Source organism: Octodon degus, unplaced genomic scaffold (assembly GCF_000260255.1).
Source record: "Octodon degus isolate 3935 unplaced genomic scaffold, OctDeg1.0 scaffold00014, whole genome shotgun sequence".
Classification (NCBI taxonomy): Eukaryota; Metazoa; Chordata; class Mammalia; order Rodentia; family Octodontidae; genus Octodon; species Octodon degus.
Window position 1 is genome coordinate 16,074,247 of NW_004524590.1, and position 15,608 is coordinate 16,089,854.

General features: G+C 34.3%; 1 protein-coding gene across 1 annotated transcript in view; it reads right to left on the bottom strand.

Moving 5' to 3' along the window:
* Dpp10 (dipeptidyl peptidase like 10) overlaps positions 1-15,608 on the bottom strand; it is a 696,690-nt gene that overhangs the window by 324,595 nt on the left and 356,487 nt on the right. The gene's annotated exons all lie outside the window — the stretch shown is intronic.

Here is a 15,608-nt window from a genome sequence, read left to right on the forward strand (position 1 = left end):
TATATATGCATTAATACTTTTTCTAATTAAATGTCTAACTTTAAGAAAAAGTTAAAGGATCACTAGAACTTCTAAGTAACAAGATGTTTTCATATTTACACATTGGATTAATCAAAAGTAAAAGACAAATTGAAAGTCTGTGTGTCACATTTTTCTGTCTGTGCTTTTGTGATCTTTTTAGTTGACTATGTTTAAGAAGATACAGTAAATATAGAAAAGGAAACTTATAGAATAAAATAGATTAAAGCATGAATACAAGAACTATTGCATTTAATACCAGCGAACAACTACTATTGCACTGTGCCTGACTGATTTTGAACCTATAATTAAAGAATTGAACTGACCTAGTTACAGAACTAATTTAAAATACAAAACGAAAGATGGATATAGTGAGGGTAGAGAAATGATTATATGCAAAACAGAGGTGTTTATCTAATTCCTCTCCAAGTTGAAGAAAAGCAAATCAACTTAGTGCATCATCATAAGAACACAAAATACAACCCACAATATAGAAATTGCATGAGTATTTTATTTTAAACAAGGTAGGTAACTGCACAGTACTTGCAAAGAAATACGGTACATACACAAATAGCTTTATACATAGGTTTTTCTCTAGGAAAAACAGAAAAGCTAAAGTCTCTTTCTTTCTTTCTTTCTTTCTTTCTTTCTTTCTTTCTTTCTTTCTTTCTTTCGTTCTTTCATTTAACATCCTAAAACATAATGAACAGAATAAGGAACTGAGACCAATTAGTACTGACGAAGTTTGAGTTGCATAATGAAATGTATATACACTATTTTGCCATGTTCCTTGCACAGAGGCCTAAAATCCCTTCCAATTTCAACAATGATTAAAGAAAATCTGTTGTTATTTACAACATTTTTTTTCAAAATGCATAATATTATGACAATGAGACATGCAAGAATTATTTGCAATGGGCAGGGCTAATTTATAGCCCCAAAATGAGGCCTGCTCTATAGGCCATATCAACTACATTAAGTGCAGTGTCAGAACTTTCAACTCTAGCTAAGACCACAGAGGAGAGAGATGTGAGTTTATCCTTGCTGTCAGTGATTTAAACATCAATCATGACTAGTAATGATACTTTGGTTTAAAAAAAAAAAAAAACCTACAAAACTGTACACCAAGGTTTCAGGATTGACTGGTGAGCATATCAGTTTACTAGGAGACTAACGTAACTCAACTCCACAGAAACAATAACTTCCCTGCTCAGGATCACTCTGGACATTTTCCTGGATAACTATTTAAAAAGTTGGTCTTTTATAATGACTCAGTAATCATCAATATTCCTCTACTGAGCTTTAAGAGTCATTCTAAAGAAATGATCAGCCTAAAAGTAAGGAGAATACCCAACTTATAGTCATGATGGATGAATTGTAGTTAACCCTGGCACCTGAAAGTATCTTCAGGCATATAAAATGGGAGCATTTTGGGGATTGAGCCCCTTAATTTGTGTAGTGTAGTAATAACTGTCAGAATTAAATTCCATTTGTATGTAAAACATTAAATTGATATTTTCAAAGAACATAATCACAATTTAAAAATATTAATTGGCACACATCCTCTATAAAACAAATTAATATTTCTGATGCACTGAGAAGAGCTTCTTTCTGCAGACAAAAATGGGTTTAAAAAGAGCAGACAGAAAGAACAATGTAAATCGTTAAGTCATTCTTAACTTACTTTTCATGTATATCATGTATATCATGTTAGAGACTGCTGTGGTTTGTGTCTAGATGTCCTCCCAAAGCCTCATGCAGTCACCAGGGTGAGCTTCTAGATTTCTTGTTCTATCCATGGTCCAATGCTGGGATTATGGGTGTGAAAAAATACAGTTTCTTAGCTAACATAAGGTGACTTCTGGCCGTGTTTATTTGTGTAAAGATCAAGGCAGAGGAACCAACTTCATTTTCATGCCAGTTGAGTTGGTTTGTTGGAAATTCTGGAATCTCTCATTTCTCTTCTGTCTAACAATGTCAAATAAACAAGTTTGTTTTTGGTTTGACATTTTCGAATGATTAACACTCTTTGGAATTTTATCTGATCTTTTGGACTCAAGGGCAGAAGCCCTGTGCAACACAAGAACATCCTGTAATTTTATGAGCTATTGGCAGAGAACCACAATGACAGACTGTCTTAGCCCCTGAGCCAGATAGGCAAAGAGAACAGAGTAGGTAGAGAGACAGGCCATCAAATGGCAGTGCAGAGATTTGGAAGTTTTGCTGACATATATTGATTTATGCATCCTACATGCACCACATACTATACAAGAAGTCAAAGTGACCACTAGCAATAATTATTCTAAATGTCTTTGCATTTCATTCTTTAGAAGTCTCATTTCAACAATAATAGTAATGACAAAAATAACATAACCTGCTATTATTTATTAATCTTCTAGGATTTAATCTGCAAGTTGCTAAGAACTTTAGACTTATCCTCAATCATCATAACTCTTCAGGGGAAACACGTAAGGCAGGTGTCCTCTTTGTTTCTGTCTTTCTCCACATTTGTCCATCTCTTTCACTAGCTTACTATACCCTGAAATGTGACAGACTTTAGTTTCTGACGTATGTAGGGTAATGTTGATGATGCAAGGTCATCTCTCCTAGCATTACAGTATATGAAGTGTATTACACTTCAATGCAATGATGAAAGGGGACGGTAGCAGAAAGCATAGTGTTATTTTAAAAATAGATTAAAGAGGACAATGTCATCATTTCTGTTCTACTATTATGAAAGAATTAATATCAAAGTAGTGCCACTTTTCTCAGGGTTAAGAAAAGCAAACATAATGACAATCCAGGAAGTTCTTCCACAAACCCTGCATCAGGTCACTAACGTATGTGTTTTTTTTTCTTCTTCTTCTTTGAGAACATCACTGTCTAAGGTTGAGTTATTTAAAGAAATTTTCACCACTGTTGTCCCTATGCCAGCTCATATGATGTTCTTCGCAAAGATTAACTTCACACTTTCACAGGTGTCTCTGTGCCTCCAGTAACAACATTTTAGGATCTTTTACAGTTCCTACAATTATCCAGTCTGGCACTTTATTAATTATCTCCATCTTGCTCCAGCTTATGCAGCACACAAACTGGGAAGCTCTCCAAGTTTCTTTTCAAGAGCCCAAGCTGTTGCTCTGTCTCTGCATTTAGAGTGGTGTGAGTTAACTGGTGCTGCAAAGAGATTGACTGGCAAAAACAGTGTCAGAAACTCACTCTGGGAGCTTGGTGAAGGGATATTGGGAGTTCTACTAATATAATCCATTGATATCATCATTCTTTGAATCTGGGGACCTAATACTTTTGAGAAGCATCAAGAGATCTCTTTGTCAACATTGACCCTAATTGCAGATATTAATATATGTCTGGCTGAGTTTTCACTTGTTATGTTTTCAAATTAGTGTTCAGGGAAGTTGATTATTGCCAATAATGCTATCATATTACCTACGTATTTAACAACTTAATTAATATTGAAATGAAAGGAAGTAGAAATGCCTTCCTTGTGTGCTTATTACCAGTATTCAGCTAGAATGCCTATCAGTGAATATCTGACCCTCAACAGAGCCCAGAAAACATTAAAATGCAATAACTTTATTGTCTATGAATACCAATAAATTCATCTGAGGCAGAATGAATTGAGGGGAGAAAAAGGCTGGTGGATTAAGCAAGAAAGGCAAGATATTTAATCAAGTTGAAAAACACATGCTTTAGGATATGTTGGGGACATTCTGTGGTCACCTCAGGTATCATTCCATTCTAGCAAAATCCATTTCCTTGGACAGTTGTTCCAGGACAAGCACCCCTGCAGACTTCAAACTGGAAAGAAAGTCCACAACAGTGTGTTTCACTCCATGTTCAGCAGAATAAGACAAGCATCCTGGATCTCAGTAGTACATTCTAGAGCACAGATTTAAAACCTAAATGGCTTCTGAGAATAAATATCTAAAATAAGTATGAAGCTGTCTGAGTAACAAATAAAAGTACCCTGTCTTTGTAAAATGGACAATAATCATTCAACTTTAGGTAATATATGTTTTTTTTTTAGGAAATGTATATGTCATTGCTACTTTTTAAAATCTTTTCAAGAGAAGCTAGTATTTAAAGTGTCAAATTAAAAGAAGATTGTAAGGGCCATCCAGAGAGCTCAGTGACTAAAGCACGTGCTTAGGGAGACACAGGGATCAATATTAGGTCCCTGGCTGCCATGCAGCCCCAACCCCCCGACATGCTGAGACAGTGACTGTGACTGGGCTTGTTCCTGTAATCAGTTTGCTTGGGAGGCTGAAATAAGAAGGATCACTATGACTCTGATCTGTGTAGTGAGACCCTGTAGACCCTGTATTAAATATAAATAAGTAAAACAAAATATGATTGTAGAGGCAAACCTTTAATGTGTATGGCTTGTCTACTTGTTGGGATTTAAATATGTATAAAGACTCTCTATTTCCCATTAACTTTTGCTAATGAGAAGAAAGAAAATGATATGAGGTTTTTAAAGAGAGAAACCCATAGTTTCATATGTTTGGTTACAATGTAGGCAAGAGCTTTCTGACCCATTATTTTCCAGTTAAATGAAATAATAGATAACATTATGAGAATAACCTTTAGAAAATGTATAAGTAACTTTAAAAATATTCCTGGAAACGTGGGAAGTAGTGCCACAGAAAACTGTTCATATTCTCAATGTATACATTATTACTGATATGAGTGCTGCAGAGCTGGTCTCTGTACACATGAATTGTGAAACTTGTGGCAAAGGAAGGAGAAAAATCCAATTTGCATTGGAATTTTACTTGGGCCTTCGATTGGAAATTGAGCTATATTTGGCAGCATCTTGAAGTCATGTTATCTGGATGTAGGATCTCAGGTTGACCTATTTAAGCAATGTTAAAAAGTAAAGGAACAGTCAAGGCAAGAAAGAAGAGCAGACATGTTTGGAAGATTATGATACAAATAAAAAAAATTGTTTTATATTAGAAGACAGAGAAAGCAAGGTCCCTGAAGTAATATACTGGTCCCTGAAGAGCATCCAATAGGAAATGCTCAAAAGCCTGAAATTGCTGTTATCTGAAAGCTCTGTCTCTGATAGGTTATTTGGAAAATTAGACAAAACTTTGTGTTCATTGTGAATCTATCACTAACTTTAAAGACAAAAGACAGACTTCCTCAACCAACATGCCCTAATCGTATGAGTCCATAAAAAGGCAGTTATTAGTAATACTATTTGCTATTACTTTTACTTTTGACATGTACGTGCTTTCCTTCTCTGTATGATTGATCAGTCCAGCTTATCTGCTGTAATACTTCCATGTCTCTGTTCTCCCTATTCAGGTTAGACTTCATGAAAATCTCATTCTAATTCTTTTCTAAGACTTTTCCACCCTTCTTATCTGAACTAATTCATCTGACCTCAAATGGATATTACAATACATGAAGTTCATTTAACAATTGATCACTGTTTCAATATCACTCTGCCAGGTTGTTTGGAACTGAAATTCACACCTTTTATTGCTTCAGGAATGCCCCCATCAAGAGGCTTCTTTGCAATGATTTGGTATTGTCAGAAATATTATAAGTAGAGGTAGAAATAGTATAATGATAGTATTCCAAGTTGTCCGATGTTAAAGATCATGTCAAGAAATCATAAAACACAAACTTAAATGTCAGAGTGCCAAAAAATAAAGTATGCATTTGCATGAATTGGAGTTGAAATAACTGAGCAAGAGAAGAATAAGATATGGGATTAAAATCCAGACACTCACTAAGGATTTCATTGTCTTAAAATTAAAGAAGCATAACAACTGTGTCCTCAGAATATAATTGTAGTTTTCTAATGCTGAGATAAAAATATGTATAGGCATCTCTAGTTATAGAAAGGAAAAGCAAAATCAGGTCTAGTGTAGTCACTTGACTAACTTTGTAAGCCTGAAATGCATAAACCAGATGAATAAGTCTGTAACAAGTAATGATGAGAACAGTAACTTGGGACTTGGGACCTTGTGAGCTTTTCCTTTGGGTCCCTCAGCTACACCTCAGCAACCTCGTCTAAGATAAGCTCACAGCTTGCACACACAGCCATGAAAACAATCCCACAAGGTTTAATTCATTTTGGGTACAAGTTTCTTCACTACCAAATCTCATTACAAGTTTATCAATAATTAACAAAAATGTGTAGAAAAACCCATCTCTAATTCCAGCAAAAGATAAAATATTAATTTTTAAAATATGTAATCCAGTATATAATATGAACAGAATTTTTTTTCATAACACAGTCTATAAATGATCCAATTCCCTAGATTAAGCATAGGGGAGCATTTTAGAAAGGCAGTTGATTTGAATCAAGTTGTAGAAAAAAAAGGATTAGTATCCAGTTAAGAAATTAAAAAGTGGAAAGGTAAAAGGAGCTGAAAAATAAAACACTCAAACTGAAGCCACGGTATGTCACCAAAGGCTGATTCGTGCCCCTTCCATACCACCAGATAATAGGAACAGGAGAAATGGAAGCACATAGGTTATTACCTTTCCCCGAAACAGAGTCATGTTTTGCTATCCACAGCCATAATAGTGAAATCAAACTTCGATGTTCTCTTTTCTTTTCAACCTACTCACTTGGGGTAGTGACTAAGTTATATTTTTGACACCTCAGTGTCCATTTTGTGTGAACACGATAGTTTGTCTCTGTTTTTTCTCCTTGAGCCCACACATTTTATCAGTACTGGAATCCATTACAAAACAATCAATAGGTAAAATACCATGAAACAAGTAGATAGTTTTTACTATTACTGAATCAACAACTAATAACCAATTCTGAGTATTTCACATAGACTTTCATTGTTCAATAACCATGAATAGTCAAAATAATATTCTATTGGTTTAGACCATGAGCCACGCATTAAAACATTTTAAGTATAATTTTTATTTGTAATAAAATCAGAAAATTAATGTTCACTGAATTCTCTGAATTATTTCAAAGCAAGGCATAGAAAGTGACTTTAAAGGTAGGGCCAGCCAAATAGCTCAGTGGATTAAAGAGCCTGCAAGCAGGCGCAGGGACTGGGGGTTTGATTCCCTAGGCTTGCTGTGCCAGCCTTGCCACAGAGACATGCTGAGATGGTAAATAAGACTAAGTGTGGTGGTGCAGGCCTGTAATCCCAGCTCTTGGGAGGCTGTAAACAGTTGGATCACTACAAGTCCGATATAGTAGTGAGACCCAGAACACCCTATAGACCCTTTCCTGTAATACAAAAAGAAAGGTAAATAATTTTTATCAACTAAAAACATCAAATAATATAGAAAATTTTATGGCTGAAGAAAAGGATATTATAAAACAAATATTTAGGCAAAGCATTTTTTTGAAGTTCAGTTTGTGCTGCTCTAATGAGTCTTCAAATTGTCTCAATGCTATATATATATATATATATATATATATATTTTTTTTTTTTTAAATCATGTGGTCACATTTAAGTACAATACATTAAATACTACAACAGATAAAAAGAAAGAAAAGGCTTTAAGAATTGTATAAACCAATACTATGCGGTTTTTGAATTAGTTTCCTCATGGTGGATTTTTTTAATGTATCTCTATGATGCTTATGAAAGAAGATAGATGCGTAGGAGTTGTCCTGCAGCAGACTATCTCAACTCATTCTTGGGGTTGCATCTTCTCACCCAAATTTAGAGAGTATGAGTTCATAAAACTAAATCACATGGTTAATATTCAAAAATATATTTATTTAAAGTATTACAGTATGTATATATATATTTGTTATGTGACTCATGATTTTTATATTCTCAAAAATAAGTAAACATGATGACAAATATTTATTGGATATAAAACAATAAAAACCTCAGTGTGGCTGAATATTTTTAAATGAAAATGAAGCAAGAAAACAATAATGCTTTAAAAAATAAATCTCGGGGCTGGGGAGGTGGCTCAGTGGAATAAGTGCTTCCCTGGCAAGCACAAGGGCCTGAGTTCAACTCCCAGTCCTGAATAAATACATACATAAATACATAAATAAATCTTAGGGCTGGTCAAATAGCTCAGTAGACTAAAGCACTGCATTGGCAGGAGCAAGGACCAGGGTTTGATCCCTGTGGTGCGGTGCTGGCCCCGCCCCTGGGCCACGCTGAGACTGGGAATGAGACTGGGCATGATGGCACACACCTGTCATCCCAGTGCTTACACAGCAACTAGCCACTAGGAAGAGTGTACGCAATGTGTTAATTATTGAAACTGTCCTACCAATTTGATTTGAAACTGTCCCATTGCTATTTGTTTCTCAATAAAATTATGGGAAATAATAAAATAATACAAAAATTTTAAGATCTACCCAGATGCTGAAACACACAAACACAAACACACACACACACACACACACACACACACACAAAATCCCAGCACTTGGGAGGCTGAAAACAAGAGGGTCACTAGGAATCGAATCTGTGCAGTGAAACCCTGTAGACCATGTACTAAATACATTTTAAAAAATGAATAAATCGTCTTTCTTTCTTTCTTTCTTTCTTTCTTTCTTTCTTTCTTTCTTTCTTTTTTTTTGTGGGAACTGGGGATTGATCTCAGGCCCTTGCACTTGCCAGGAAAGTGCTTATTCTACTGAGCCATCTCCCTGGCCCCAAGTATAAATCTTGATAAATGATCAATTTTTTTTTTATGTTTCAAAGTGTTGTTTATTTTTGATATTATCTATCTATCTATCTATCTATCTATCTATCTATCTATTTATTTATTCAATACAGGGTCTCACTACACAGCTTGGCCTCATAGTTATCCTCCTGTCTCAGCCTTTCCAGAGTTGGGATTACAGGTGTGCACCACCCTGCCAGTTATGGATGTCAGGCACAGTGAACCCAGAACTCTGGGGCCTGCAGGGCAAGCGCTATCAGGGATAGAACCCAGGTCTTTGCACTTACCAGGCAGGCACTCAAATGCTGAGCTATTTCCCCAGCCCTTATTGTTGATATTATATCATGAACACTTTGACTCATAATTCAAAAGAATGAGGGAGAACAGAAGTAGTAATTAAAGTATATTTACTTGTGGCAGACTGGATGTATTCTATATTCTTCATTGATATCTACTTTCTCCTTTCAATTTGCTGTATTTAAATTGGTTAATCATAATTTTTGTTCCACAAAAAATGTTAATCATAATACACTTAGCAAACAAAATACTGGATTGCCAGTTAAATTTGAACATGAAAAGACAAGAGATATATTGTAACATATAAAAGAACTATCTACCAATGAATCTCACCTGAAGAAAACTGAATACTCTTTACCTAGTGTATACAAGGCAGTGAAATCCATTCCCTGCACACACACAATTTTAAAAAAGGAATATTCTGACATGAAAAGGAGTAAAAAAACCACAAACACAAATAAGCATGAAGTAGTAACAGAATGTTGAGCAATAGAAAAGCAGAAGTAAAAAGAAGATCATGGACTACTTCATGCCTTTTTAAAAAGTCAAAGGCCAAATAAGATTAGATAATACGATATTCAGTCAAAATTAGATGTAAAAAAGCAAACTTAACTAGACATTGGCCTGAAACCAAAGGTCATACAGTTCATTAATATAATGCATTAGCTTAAAAGTTGTCCTTTACTAAACTTGTATTTTAATGGTCCAAAGTTGTCATTCTTTATTATCTATTACTAGAGAGAATTGTCTATTTTAGCTTCTAAGTGCATCTGGGGATACCATTAGCTGTTTGCATCTGTGACTAATTAGGCATTCCTATTCATGTTTCTTGTTTCATGTACTTTTTTTTTTTACTGTTTTTCCCTTTTTCTTTCTTTTTTTTTTTTTTTTCGGAACCAGGGATTGAACTCATACCTTTGCGCTTGCCAGGGAAGTGCTTAGTCCACTGAGCCATTTCCCAGGCCCCTATGTGCTGGGCTTTTTCAAACTGTTTTTTCCTTTTTTTTTCTGCTCAAGTAAACAGCTAGAGAGAATATAAGGAATCAGCCAGTTGAAGCCTCTGGGAGTGTTTCTCCTCACAGATACTGACAAGCCTCACCTCGAGGGAAACACTACCACACTGCGGCTGTCAATGTCTAAGAGGCTCTGCAATACTTGGTAACTTTGACATCACACTGTCAATATGATGGTTGCAAACTACTCTTGCCTTTTGAGCAAATATTTCCATTTATAAATTAAGCATTAATTAAGAATTTCATTCTTCAACAGCACATGTCTCTTGCAAAAGTCCATTTATATCTCTGCTCACTTTTCAGCTGATTTGGAAGCATTTTTTTCAAATACAAAACATTTTGTCAGGTAACTAATGTTGCTTGCCATACTTTTGCCACATCTCCCCTGACATTGTTGAGCCTGTTAGATATTTACACCTTTTAATTTCTAATTGAGATTATAAGAGCTATTGTAGTATATAAACTAAACCAAAACTGATTTGACAATGAAGACGCTGACTATGAAATTTATTTCAAAACAAAATAATAACAAGGCTCAGTTTTGAATATCAATATTTTTAGTATGCTAACAGGTGAAAAGTTACTCCTTTTGCTCAAGATTTTAATAATGAATGAATGGGCTGTTTCCTACTCATTTATCAGTATCCATTTAAAAAGAGGCATCACAAATGATTTATTCCTGCCAAAGCAAAGAAAAACAAGAAAAGAAACAAGTAATGGTATATTCACTTTCCTGTGGTGTACCACTTGCTTAGTTGGTAAAGATAACAGGCCTATAAACCAAGTCAAATCCACTGGAAGGACAATGAGGACCATTCAGTGTCTGCCTCCAGTTCAGCATTTTGAACCTAATCCACAGATCAGAAAAACAAGAGTCTGGGGCTGTTGAGATTGCCCAATTGTCTAAAGAGCCTGCTTAGGCAAGCTTAGGCAAGCTGCAGTCACCGTATACCCTGCCAGCCAGGCCCCCCGGGGAGGCTGAACCAGCCATAAAGAGAAAGAGAGAAAAAAAAAAAAAGAATAAGAATCTCTTTTCTTGGCTCATAGTCACAGGTGAAAATCTAGATGTTTCCTTAGCTGTTCTAGGAGTCAGACTACATTTTTTTTCATGGTATGCATCTGGTACAGAGTCTCACTACACAGCTGGGACTCATAATGATCCTCTTTTCAGCCTCCCCAGAGCTGGGATTACAGGCAAGTGACACCATGCCCACACAGGGGCGGGGCCGGCTCAGCATCCTGGACTGCGAATTCAACCCTAGTCCCTGTGCTTGCCTAAACAGATGCTTATTTTGCTGAGCTATCTCACCAGCCTTCAGACTATATATTCAAAACTCTAGTTGTTATTTATTAAAATTGCTTTATAATGACCCTAAACCAAATTTTTTCTTGTGTCAATCCTTTTCTCAAAAATGCTCATTATAGATTCAATCATTTTGTAAAATATTTAAATGTGAGATCAACCTCTCTTTGCATGTTTCAGTGTTTAAATAGTTGACTGACTATGCCTGAAATTTGTAGTTTTAAAAAATTGTTATTACTGATTTCACTTAATTTGGAAAATTGAGGACATTTAAGGGTGGCATTTACAAGATCTTTTGGGACAAATAAACCGGTTTACTAGGTAACTGAATGGGTTCATTATAGACATTTATTTATAATTTTGCATTTTTTATTTCAATCTTTCATTCATTTTTTTTCTTTCAGGACAGTACATAAGTTTTGCAGTTCTTATAAGGATGTCAAAGAAGAAAACCCTTCCCAACGTTAGTGATTGAAGGATTCCACCACCTCATGTTAGGAAAAACATCTAAAGAAAAAATTTTGCTGTGTGTAAGTCCATAAGAAAAAATATGCAAAAAAACTCATGGAATAAAATGTACACTGACCAAAACACAAGAAAAGATGCTCTTCCAACTTACCTACAATATGTAGTTATGCATCATCAAAACAGTGAAGTTCTATTTATTATCACATAATCATTAAAAATGTTTGATATTGTCCTGTACAACATGAATACACTAGTAGCTAATGACATATCTTACTGATGGATGTGCTTAATAAAATTTTGTTGCATGCATTAAATTTCAAATAAATCATTGGACTCATCATTACAATTGCTACAAATTTAGCTGACAAATATACTTCGAATATGGTTGCTAAGGTTTTAGTTTTATAGCAGATGTGTACTGAGGAAATATACTAGAACACTGGATTGCAAGAAACTTATATTGTATTTTGTCAAAGGAATAATGTCTTGAAATACAAGCAATTTTTCTCTGTCTGTCTCTGTCTTTCTCTCTCTCTGTGTCTCTGTCTCTGTCTCTCTCTCTCTCTCTCTCTCTGTCTCTCTCTGTCTCTCTCTCTGTCTATCTGATTATCTTTATCTGTCTTTGCAGAACTGTAGGTGAGAATCTTCAATATCAACAGGTAATGGAAGCCATCTCTACAGATGCAAGGGTGAAAAAAGCAGAGGGATCCTTTCAAATGAGATTAAGGAGGTAACTAAAATGTGGGAAACTCCAAAATTTTATAGAAAAACAACACCTGAATAGATTATAGCAGTACTAGCAATGAATCTGTTTAATATCCATGCAATGTCACATCTTTATGAAGTCCTCAAAAGGAGGAAAAATCATGTTTCATTGGGTTATTTCCATCTTAAACTTGGAAGAAACAAAAAAAATCAGAGTCAATAGACTGCAGTGACTGCAATGGTGATAGTTAAAATCATCTAAAATCATAACCCTCTTCACTCTTGTTTTGAAGCCATGAAGATTTTCATTATTAAGTGGAAGTCATCTTTCTATAGTTTGTATTTTCTTTATTATTTTACACTACATGACATTGTGCAATCATTTGTACATGAATATTTTGGGGTTGTGGGGCAAATCATCTGAGTTTCTAGTATTTTTTATGAGGAAATGTGTTTTGATATATGAGTACATTGAATGACAAACTTGTTTCTTGAATGAAATATGTTCATAATCCAAGATTTTACTCTAAATATGTGGAAGAATATCATACAAAATAATTACATGCAGCTATTAGAGCTATTAGAGCTATTAGACGGCACTGGAGAAAACAAAAGGCTTTTAATAAAAAGATCTTTAAAAGTTACACTACTAGGAGAATTAAGATATCAGTGAACTGTACTGTTGTGATTTAATATACATTCACATGCACACACAGATGCACATTCATACATGAGAATGTATACTTTAGAATAAAAGCATCATGTAAAGATTTATATTTTTATATTTTTATTTTTAATTATTTTATTGAGAAACAAATAGCAATGAGAAAGTTTCACAACTGATTGGTAGAACAGTTTCAATAATTAATACACTGCATATTGTTGTCTTCTTAGTGGTTATTCATAGTACAAGATACAGACATGATATCCTTTTCACAAACACTATTAGTACAAATCTTTCTGTTCATTGAATTAAGGGAAACTAGCTGTGTATCTATCCTATTTTGGATAGACAGATACAAAATGGTTCTTCACTTGTATCCCCTTTTCGTTTAGTTCTGTCAGAGATGGGTATTCCATTGTCATGTAAATATTGTAGGTGCGTGAAATCAGCAAAATATTCCAATATAGTCCAGTAGTCCATAATAGTAGTGGGTTATCCATAAGACTGGCAATGTCAGAAGTTGTTGATGTGAGCCTTTTACAGCTCAGCATATTAATATGGCTTTACTTTTTATACCTCGTTTTTATAATTCTCTGCTGGATGGTTAAGACCAAGATAAAGCAACACCTATGTAACAAGAAATGTGACTTTTGTATTTGACAAGGTCAGTTACCCTGAAAGCCCGTACTGCAGTTTGTAGATCCCTTGTCATTGTCAGCCATGTGAATGAGTCATGGCCATTGCTTGAACTTTACTCTCTGTGAAAGCCTAAGAGAATGTTTCCTCTCCATGAGACTGTCCTTAGGCCCACTCTACATCGTTGATCACCTTCCCCTGTGGACCCATAATCTCCTTGATCATAAAATTTGGAAGATCACTGAGTTATAGGATGCTACAGTACAGGTTCTCTTATGTCCTGAGTTCTCACTGACCTTGAAAGGCTAGGGCCAAAATGTTGGCTATCCTTGCAACTCTTCTTTTTCTCTACATTTTGGTCTGCAAACTAGTTCTTAACCCTCCAGAAGAGAAGATTATTATTATTACTCTACAACATAGACAGTTGTAAAGATTTATAAAGATATACAAATTTCAGGACAACTACTTGATAAGTATAAATATTTATAGGGATTTCTTTAACAAAGGGTACTTGAATATGTTATATTTTATTGCATTTATGTGTGCAAGTTGTGCTTCCTGCGATGGTGGAAACCTTTTACTTTGGCACCATGCAGTATGGTAGTCTTTGAGTTCAGCTCACTATTCAATCTGTAAGTTGTGGTGTGGATAGCACAACTTAAGAAAAATATTTTTAATTCTATATAATATTAATTAACTTAAAAGTAAATGCAAATAGCCACATGTGACTAGTACACTGGAGAGTGTCATATGCTATTAACAATTTTAGCATATGTTTTCATCTTCTTGTCCTAAACAGATATCAGTGGAGATTAATAATAATATTTGTTCTCATAGTTTTACCTTATTTTATGTCCAAGATTTAAAAGGGAAGGGTATACATATGCAAAAAAAAATGCTACTTCAAAAATGTGGAGAAATGATTCTTCCCTAATAAAGCTGACTTATTTTGTGGATATTTTAATGGATTTTGAGATAATTTATAGGGTGCATATACATTTAAGGTAACTCTGTATGAATTAAATAATTAGCATTTCATTTTATGAGCATATCTTCCTGAATATTTCATTTTTAAAATCTGTATCATAAATATACTATTTAAATGATTTTAATAATTTTTATTCTTGTGCATTGAATATGATTATATCTGTTCTATAGACTTATTTATTTTATAGCATAATTTTAAGGCAATGCACTTATTAATTTATCCAAGGTATTTATATTCTTTATTACATTGTTAAAGTCATTGATAAACATTTTCCCCTAAGTTTATCTTTCTTCTTATGTTTATTTTAGAGTAAGCTCATTATTTAGAATTGATATCAGCCACCTAACAGAAATGGAATTAGAATGTCTGTATTCTGAAGATTGTTTAGAAAAGTAGTTTTAAGTTAGCTAGAAAACTTTCAAACTATTAGACAGTAGAGTTGCTGGGGTAGAATTTTCATTATGATTCATTCTAATTCATGTGGTTACCTTAAGACTCCTGATTATCTGTATTCGTGATTGCGGTTCAATTAATATATAGGAGCCTATTACCTGACTAATGATTACAAAAGTACACAGTCTTAAGGCAGAGTCTTTTAATATATATTTTTTCAGAATTGAAATAAGGGCGTCATGATGGTGTAGGGTGCATATCAATTAATGGTAAAATGGACTATTACATGTATTTAAAGATGCTGAAGAGAATAATTCCTTATTCTCCTTCCTATTTTATTGAATCCAAATGTAATGAAAGTGGAGGTAAAATAAGTCAAATTTCCTCATTTTCATGAACACATTAATATACCTAGTTATGAGTAAAATTTTATAGTACACTATCCAAAAGATCCTCCTAAAGATAAATCATATTCAA